Source organism: Meriones unguiculatus, chromosome 5, assembly GCF_030254825.1.
Source record: "Meriones unguiculatus strain TT.TT164.6M chromosome 5, Bangor_MerUng_6.1, whole genome shotgun sequence".
In the NCBI taxonomy this organism is placed as follows: Eukaryota; Metazoa; Chordata; class Mammalia; order Rodentia; family Muridae; genus Meriones; species Meriones unguiculatus.
This window is the reverse complement of record NC_083353.1, coordinates 5,487,591-5,496,030: the sequence shown is the minus strand read 5'-3', so window position 1 is coordinate 5,496,030 and position 8,440 is coordinate 5,487,591. Positions and strand designations below refer to the sequence as shown.

General features: G+C 42.4%; 1 non-coding gene across 1 annotated transcript; it reads left to right on the top strand.

Annotated features, from left to right (window-relative positions):
* Window positions 1-1,294: 1,294 nt before the first annotated feature.
* LOC132654440 (small nucleolar RNA SNORA17) lies at window positions 1,295-1,426 on the top strand. Its single transcript, XR_009592086.1, has one exon. It is a non-coding gene; the product is annotated as a small nucleolar RNA SNORA17 (small nucleolar RNA).
* The last annotated feature ends 7,014 nt before the right edge of the window (window positions 1,427-8,440 follow it).

Below are 8,440 nucleotides of genomic sequence, written 5' to 3'. Positions count from 1 at the left end.
GCAGAGGAGGAAGGAGGTCTGGGGGAGGGGAGTGCCGAGAGATCAAAGGATTGTTTCTCTCCTTCCCCAAACAAGTCCCCGGGTGACCCTAGACCAAAGTTTTCACCTCCTGCGATGTTCCCTATTGTTTAGAAAGCCTCACCGTTGTTTTCCTGGGTTAGAGGTCCTTCCATTCACCAACTCAGAAGTTCAGGTATTCCACCGCTCAGAAGCTGTGTGTGCTAGTCGCCATCTTGGCTCCTAAGCTGTACATACCTTTTAAGAACCAAAGTAGGACAATGAAAACACACAAATACAGAGGATCTTACAATTTTTTATGTTTTAGTTTTTGGCTCATGTTTCTGTCTCATATGGCTGTAGTGTACCATATTACCCATAATTTGAAGATAAACTTACCTCATGTGTTACCAAATTTAAAAAAAAATATGAGTCAACAATGAGAAAAAAGTAAAAAAATAACAGAAAAAAAGATGGAGAAATTAAGTCCAATGTTCCTGATCATGAGTGAGCATGGATATTACTTGTTGTATAATATAAGCTAGGAGTAATCTTAAAAATGTGTGTTTATTATCAGATAATCGTACTAAAATTGTACACCTAAGGAAGCTGATCAAGAAGGGGCATAAGAGAAGAAGAAGAGGGGATTAGGAGGGGAGGAGGGAGGAGGCCACAGCTCAGATACAAAGTGAATAAACTGTAATAAAAAATAAATAAAAATTTAAAAATTTGTGTGTTTATGATAAGATGTGTTGAACAAATGAGTATACCTTTGTGTTTATCCTTAGGCTGTTTATATTGCTTTATTTATCTTTAATATGTCTTTAATATCTTTGATTGTCACAAAACAGTACCCAGTTTCTTATTCATGAATTTCCTGCTATTAGATGTTAAACCATCCCCTGTGCATCCTGGAATTTCAGTGCACAGGAGCTCCAGTAGCTTTGCTTTGACTGTGGTCACTACTGGGATCTCTTATTTCTCTCCTTTCTTTCAATTCTTTTCCTGTCAAAGGTGTTTGCTTCATACACATATTGACTGGAAGAAATAAATACAAAGAATCTTTTGGGTCTTGGAGTTAGACATCTTTTGTCCCTTTATTCTGACCATGAACCCTATCCACAAAACCTATTGACTATTAGAAGACTCTCTTCCAGACATCTGGAAATCTCCTTCTGGGGATCCCAGACTCCAACTATGACTCTACCCAACAGGATTAATTGTGGGCTCACATTTCCTCCATCTGTGAAGTTCTACTGAACTCCATGCACTGTGTTCACTGTCTTAAAAGTCTTAAAGCCCCTAGAAGTATGGCAGGTATGGCCACTGTGTCATATGTGAGTCAATCAGGATGTAGCAGTGGAGACAGGTGATGTCTATGCTCAATTTTCTGACCTATGAACATCTGAATTATTAGTAGCCTAACATTGCTGGAAAATAAAAAGTGAGCTGAGATAACCACCAGCCTGGCACTGTGAAGAGTTCTGTGGCTCCTGGTACTGGGCTGGCCCCTGTGGGTCCCAGGGCAGAAAGAAATCCAGGGACTACAATAACCCACCCTGGGCCCAGGCAAGAGTGAGCCTTAGACAGACAACCCTCGCATGAGCTGCATGGGCAAGCCAAAAGAGGAACCAGCCCAAGACAAGAGCCAGACCAGCACCATGAGGCCTGGACAGAGAGTTAGCTTGAAATGATTCCCCCTCAGGCACCATGCAGCCCTGAGGGGAGGAGCAGGGGGAAAGAGCATTTCCACGATGACCCTTGCCCTGTGCCATAATACATGAGGTGCAAGCACACCTGAGACCACTCCTGGGATGACTCCAGACACTCAGAGACATTTATGCCTATAAGAGGAGCAAGTAATTGATGTAGAAATGGAAGAGAAAAAATCAGAAGACTGTGGGCACAATGAAGAGAGGCAGAACTGAAGATTTGAGGGTACTGAGAAACAGCCTGATATGAGTAGTCAGTGAGGCCACCTGGAACCATGGTGGGGTCCTGGCCTGTGCTGTGACTGGAGGACACATCTGAGTCCATATCCCTGAAGCAGCAGGAATCTCTCTGACTCCTGGGAAGCCCAGTAGAGCTGTAGGGGAGTTGGTAAAGCCAGCCTCAAGGGTGTGAATGTGTAAGAGTTGGCCCTGCCTCTTGTCTGCTGGGTGCTGGCACTGACAGGTGAGTCCTTCACTGTCTTCTTGTCCTTCACTGTCTATGACAGGCTAGAGAGCTGTGCCAAGGCACAGGAGAGTGGAAGAATGATCCTTGTCTCTCACAAGATGCAACCTTTCAGAGAGCAGGTCCTGCACTTGACCTGGACAGTAAGGTAGAGCTGGCCCAGGTAGTGGGGATGGCTGGTGATCTAGCCCAAGGACAGGAGACTGGGAGAGCCAGAGGACTGACCAGCTCAGGTACCTCTCAGCCTCAAATCCAAGTCTTTGAATTGGCCCACGCCAACATCTACACCATCAACAGACTGTTGGAGTACATGAAGGGACCAGTCCTACAGATCCAAAACTAGGGTATTTCCATGACACAGGAAACAACAAGATATCCAAAAGGAATCCCTGAGGTTCCAGTACTGATAGTGTAGCAGAAGCCAGAGGCCTTGTACCAGAACAACATGCCATTACAAAGAACATTTGCAGACAAAGAAGTGTGGACAAAAATGTTCACTGTGGGACACACTATGGTTTCCATAATGAGACTATTTTCTCTATTGGGTGGTGGATTGCAAGGAGAATGGGTAGATATGAGGGGAGAAGTAGATGAGGCAGAGTAGGAATCATTATGTGAAATTCACAGAGAACCAATAAGAAAATTTAAAAACTCAGATTCCAAACACAGAGACCCACAGCCAGACATTATGCAGAGAGACATTGGACACTAAGCCCTAAGTAGGATTTCTCCATCAAATGCCTCTCCTGGGAGCTCAAAAAACTCTGCAGAAGAGGAGATGGAGAGAATGTGAGGGCCATAGGGGATGAAGGACATGAAGAGAACAATGCCGTCTAACTCAATTGAGAAAAACTTATATAATCTCACAGACTTAAGCAGCAAACACAGGACCTACATGGGTCTGTATCAAGCCCTCCATGTATAAAGTATGGCTCTCAGTTTTGTGGTTTTATGGGATGCCTGAGTGTGTGAATGAATGGGTCTCTGACTCCTGTTCCTTACCTTGGGCTTTTTATTTTACTTTATTTTACTTTATTTTATTTTATTATTTTACTTTTACTTTTGTTGGTTTGCCTTGTCCAACTTTGAACAGATTTATTTTTAGTGTATTATATTTTATTTTGTTGTGTTTGTTTTTACCTAATAAGATACATATAGGAAATGGATCAGGATGCAAAAAGATCTAGAGAGGAACTGGGAAGAGTAGAGGTATGGCAAAGTGTAATCAGAATATATTGTATGAGAAAAGAATCTGTTCTCAACAAAAGAGGGCAATGTCAGAGTTCAAAACTTGTGTGTTCATCACCATTTTTAGCAATAGAAGAAATCTGTCGCTTTCATCTTTCTCGGCAGGAAGTAGAACTTTTGAGGGCTTGGCAGGCTTGAAAGAAGTTATTCAAATGGCCAGTGAGTAATTTAGAGAGAAAGCCATGAAATTAAAACTGATATTTTATGTACTTTTCTGAGGTTGATTAATATGCACCATGCATAGACCAAAAGGTTGCGGAGTTCACTGACTACTTCCAAACAATCTGAAATGACTCATCTTCCTGATGGTTTTTTCATTACTCAGGAAATACTTCCATGATTCTGAGCTAGCACAAGATAGTTAAAGTCACAAGTCAACCAATTCTGTTGTGGTAAAAGCACAAAGAGTAAATGTGTGCAGATTGCTTGATGGTCTCCGACTTGGTCCTTCAAATCCACACTGTGTTAAGGAAAGATTCAGAACCCTGTGAAATTTAAGAAACTTTTCAGCTTGAAGTCATGGCAAAAATCCTCATGTAGACAATGCCTTCCCATTTCTGTACAGAAAAGGATCTGACACATTGGGTGTAAGTATTTCCATATAGTGCAATTCATTTATTTTCTCTGACACAGACTCTGTTGTCTGTTTTTTATCACTTTTCCTTGGCAGGGCTTCCTCACCAGGCCATAGGGGAAGGGGATTCTCAGTCAGTCCTGATGCAACTTGATGCGCTGGGGTGGGTTGTTGGGGGCACTTCCTGTTTCTGAGGAGTAGGGGAAGAAAAATAGAGGTTAGAGGGAGGAAGGGTGAAACCTGCAGGAGAGGAAGGGGTAGGTATGATCAGAATGTAAAGTGAATAAATGAATTAACTTAAAAAAGAAATTAAGGAGGACAAGATGGCGGGGCCAGGAGAACACTGCATCTGAGGAGCCGGACAACATTTTCCATACAGCGACCAAGAGACTGAACTCTGGGCCCTAAAACAACAGTGAGCATGTTTCCCAGGTGAGAGGAAACCCCCACAGCATGGGAATCAGTCCGGTCCACTTTCAGGCCACCCAGCTAGAACCCTGAGCAGATCCCAGGTCGTGCAGGTACTACGTCGTCGGACCAGAGCCACACGCCTGCGTGTCCCCATCACCTTCCCAGGCTGAACAGTGGGCACAAAAACACCAGAGACTGGGAGTTTCAGTTCCGAGAAAAACCCATGGGAAAGGAAGGCAGTGGGACTGGCCATGGGTCACCCAGTCTATCCCTGGAAAAAGTCTTGCAGATCAGCTGGTACATGCTGACATCACTGAACTGGGCTCCAGGTGCCAGTGGCAGCACGGAGAGGGGCTGCACGCCCAGCTCTCTGGCACAGACAGAGCTGTGCACCCCAATGCAACAGAGACTGGGAACCCTGTGAGAAGAGGACCCCACAGGGAAGGAAGGAAACAGTGCAGACTTGGGCCACTCAGGCTTTGCCTGGGGAAGGTCTTGTAGACCAGCAGACATGAACTGCCACCACTGAACTGGGCCCAAGCCAGGAGCACAGAGAGTGGTTGGGTGCAGAGCTCTCTAGAACAGACAGAGCTGTGTGCCCCAGGGCAACAGAGACTGGGAGTCCCTGTCAGGAGTAAACCCCACAGGGAAGGAAGGAAACGGGGACCCGAATTAGGTCATCCAGTATATCCCTGTGAAAGGTCCCACAAACCAGCAGGCAGGTGCATGCGCCACAAGCCCAGAGACATGCTTTGTACCAACTATTCCTCACAGACAAAACTGTGTGCCCCAGGGTACCAGAGACCTGGACTCACTGTCAGGAGAAATCCTCACAGGGAACGAAGCAAAGGGGACAGACTTAGGCCACCCAGTATATCTCCAGAAAAGGTCCCACAGACTGGCCCAAACCAGGGACCTTCTGTGCACCAGATAGCCTGCTGTTACCAGGAGAGCAGTAATCACCCGCCACAGATTACTACTTGGGTAGTGGGGCACAGAGCCCCAACCTCAGACATACAAAAGCCCAGGATCCCCGAGATCAACCCCCAGACATTGCTCCAAAGGGCAACCAGTTATCCCTAACAAAACTGACGAAACCAAGGGACACACAGGTTACAGTAGCTGATCACTAAATTTACAGCAAGAAACCCAGAAGCAGGGCATCTGTCTCCAGGACTTCTCCGGGTGAAAGGAGAGCCCTCTCTACTAATAAGGACCACAGTTACCACTCAGGTCTCTATGCCTAAGGTGACCAGCAGCAACTCCTGAAAAACACCGGCCATCCAGTGACTATACCCAAAAAGCTGAGAATGCTTCATTCAGGAAAAACCATCTTCCTGCCAAGGGGATTCTCTCCACCACAGGATTCCAGGAACAACCAGAAACAAACTTCAAACACCTAAGACAGCCCAATGGGTAGAGGCCAGCGTAAAAACTCAACCAACAAAAGACAGAGCAATATGGCATCTTCAGAACCAAGTTATCCAGGGGCAAGTAGCCCTGGACACCCCAGCATAATTGAAATTCAAAAAGATGACCTAACATCTGTGCTTATGAGGATGACAACAGAGGAAACAAATAAAATCTGTAAAGACCTAGAGGAAGATAAAAACAAACAGATTATGGCCATCCTTAAAGAAACAGAGAAAGATAAAAACAAACAGATTATGTCCATCCGTAAAGAAGTACAGGAAGTTGCAGCTAAACAGTTTGTGGCCTTTAGAGAGGAAAGCTTAAATCACTGAATGAAATAAAAGAAACAGAGGATTGTTAAAACAAACAGCTGAAGTAATTGAAGGAAAAAAAGGAAAATACAGTCAGACAGGTGAAGGAAATCAACAAAACGACTCAAGATCTGAAGATAGAATTGGAAAAATTAAAGAAAACACAAATGGAGGAACTTGTAGAGAGAAAGAACTTAGGGAAGAAAAGAAGAAGTACAGAGGTAAGCAAAACCAATAAACTACAAAAGATAGAAGAAAGAATCTCAGGTGTGGAAGATACAATGAAAGAAATTGATGTATCTGTCAAAGAAAATTTTAAATCTAAAAAAATTCCTGACACAGACTGTCCAAAAACCTAAAGACAACATAAAAAGACAAAACCTAAGAATAATAGGAATAGAGGAAAGAGAAGATTCCTTCCTCCAAGGCCCAGAAAATATTTTCAACAAAATCATTGAAGAAAATTTCCCCAACTTAAAGGAGAGGCCAATAAGAATACAAGAGGTCTACAGAACACCCAATAAATTAGACCAGAGAAGAAAATCCTCCTGCCACATAATAATCAAAACAGTAAGTATACAGAACAACAACAACAACAAAATAATAAAAGCTGCAAGGGAAAAGGCCAAGTAACATATAATGGCATTATAGAATCACACCCAACTTTTCAACAGAGACTATGAAAGCCAGAGGGCCTGGACAGATATCATGCAAACCCTAAGAGAACACAGATGTCAGCCTAAGCTACTATAACAAGCAAAACTCTCAGTCTTCATAGACAGAGAAAACAAGATATTTAATGACAAAAACAAATTTCAACAATACCTACACACAAATTTAGCATCACAGAATACAGAAGAAGGAAAATGCAACCCAAAGAAAACTAGCTACTTTCAAGAAAACACAGGAAATAATTAACCTCACTACAGTAAAACAAAAAGCAACCAAGCACACAACCTTATGACCACAGCCAACATTAAAATCAAAAGATCTAACAGCCACTGGTCATCAATCTCTCTCAACATCAATGGACTCAATTCTCCAATATAAAGGAACAGACTAACAGCATGGATGAGTAAACAATATCCCAGAAATCTATAGCATATAAGAAATACACATAAGTCACAAAGAGAGATATTACCTGAGGATAAAGGGTTGGAAGACAGTTTTCCAAGCAAATGGACCCAAGAAGCAAGCAGGGGTAGCCATTGTAATATGAGATAAAATAGATTTTCAACCAAAATTAATCAAAAGAGATGGGGATGGACACTTCATACTCATCAAAGGAAAATTCCACCAGGAAGACATCACAATCCTGAACATATATGCCCCAAATACAAGGGCACCCACATTTGTAAAAGAAACATTGATAGAACTTAAACCCCACATAGATCCCCACACATTAATAGTGGGAGACTTCAACAGCCCACTCTCAACAAAGGACAGGTCAACAAAACAGAAATTAAATGAAGAAACAATGTCTCAAAAAGAGGTCATGGATCAAATGGACCTCACAGACATTTACAGAACTTTACACCCAAACACAAAAGAATTTACCTTCTTCTCAGCACCTCATGGAACCTTCTCCAAAATAGACCATATAGTGTGTCACAAAGCGAGCCTCAACACATACAAGAAGATTGAAATAATCCCTTGTATCTTGTCTGATCACCATGGAATAAAGCTGGACCTCAACAATAACAGAAATAACAAAAAGCCTACACACACATGGAAACTGAACAACTTGTTACTAAATGACAGCTGGGTCAGGGAAGAAATAAAGAAATAAATTAAAATCTTCCTAGAATTCAAAGAAAATGAAGGCAGAACATACCCGAACTTGTGGGACACAATGAAAGCAGTGCTAAGAGGAAAGTTCATAGCATTAAGTACCTTTAAGAAGAAATTTGAGACAACTCATTCAAGCAACTTAATGGCTCACCTGAAAACCCTAGAAAAAGAAGAAGCAGACACACCAAAAAGGAGTAAACAGCTGGAAATAATCAAACTCAGGGCTGAAATCAATCAATTAGAAACAAATAAAACTATTCAAAGAATCAATGAAACCAAGAGCTGGTTCTTTGAGAAAATCAACAAGATAGACAAACCCTTAGCCAAACTAACTAAAAGGCACAGTGATACCATCCAAATCAACAAAATCAGAAATGGAAAAGGTTACATAACTACAGACAAGAGGGAATCCAAACAATCATTAGGACTTACTTCAAAAGTCTATATGCCACAAAATTTGAAAATCTAAATGAAATGGACAATTTACTTGATTGATTCCAGTTAACAAAACTGAATCAAC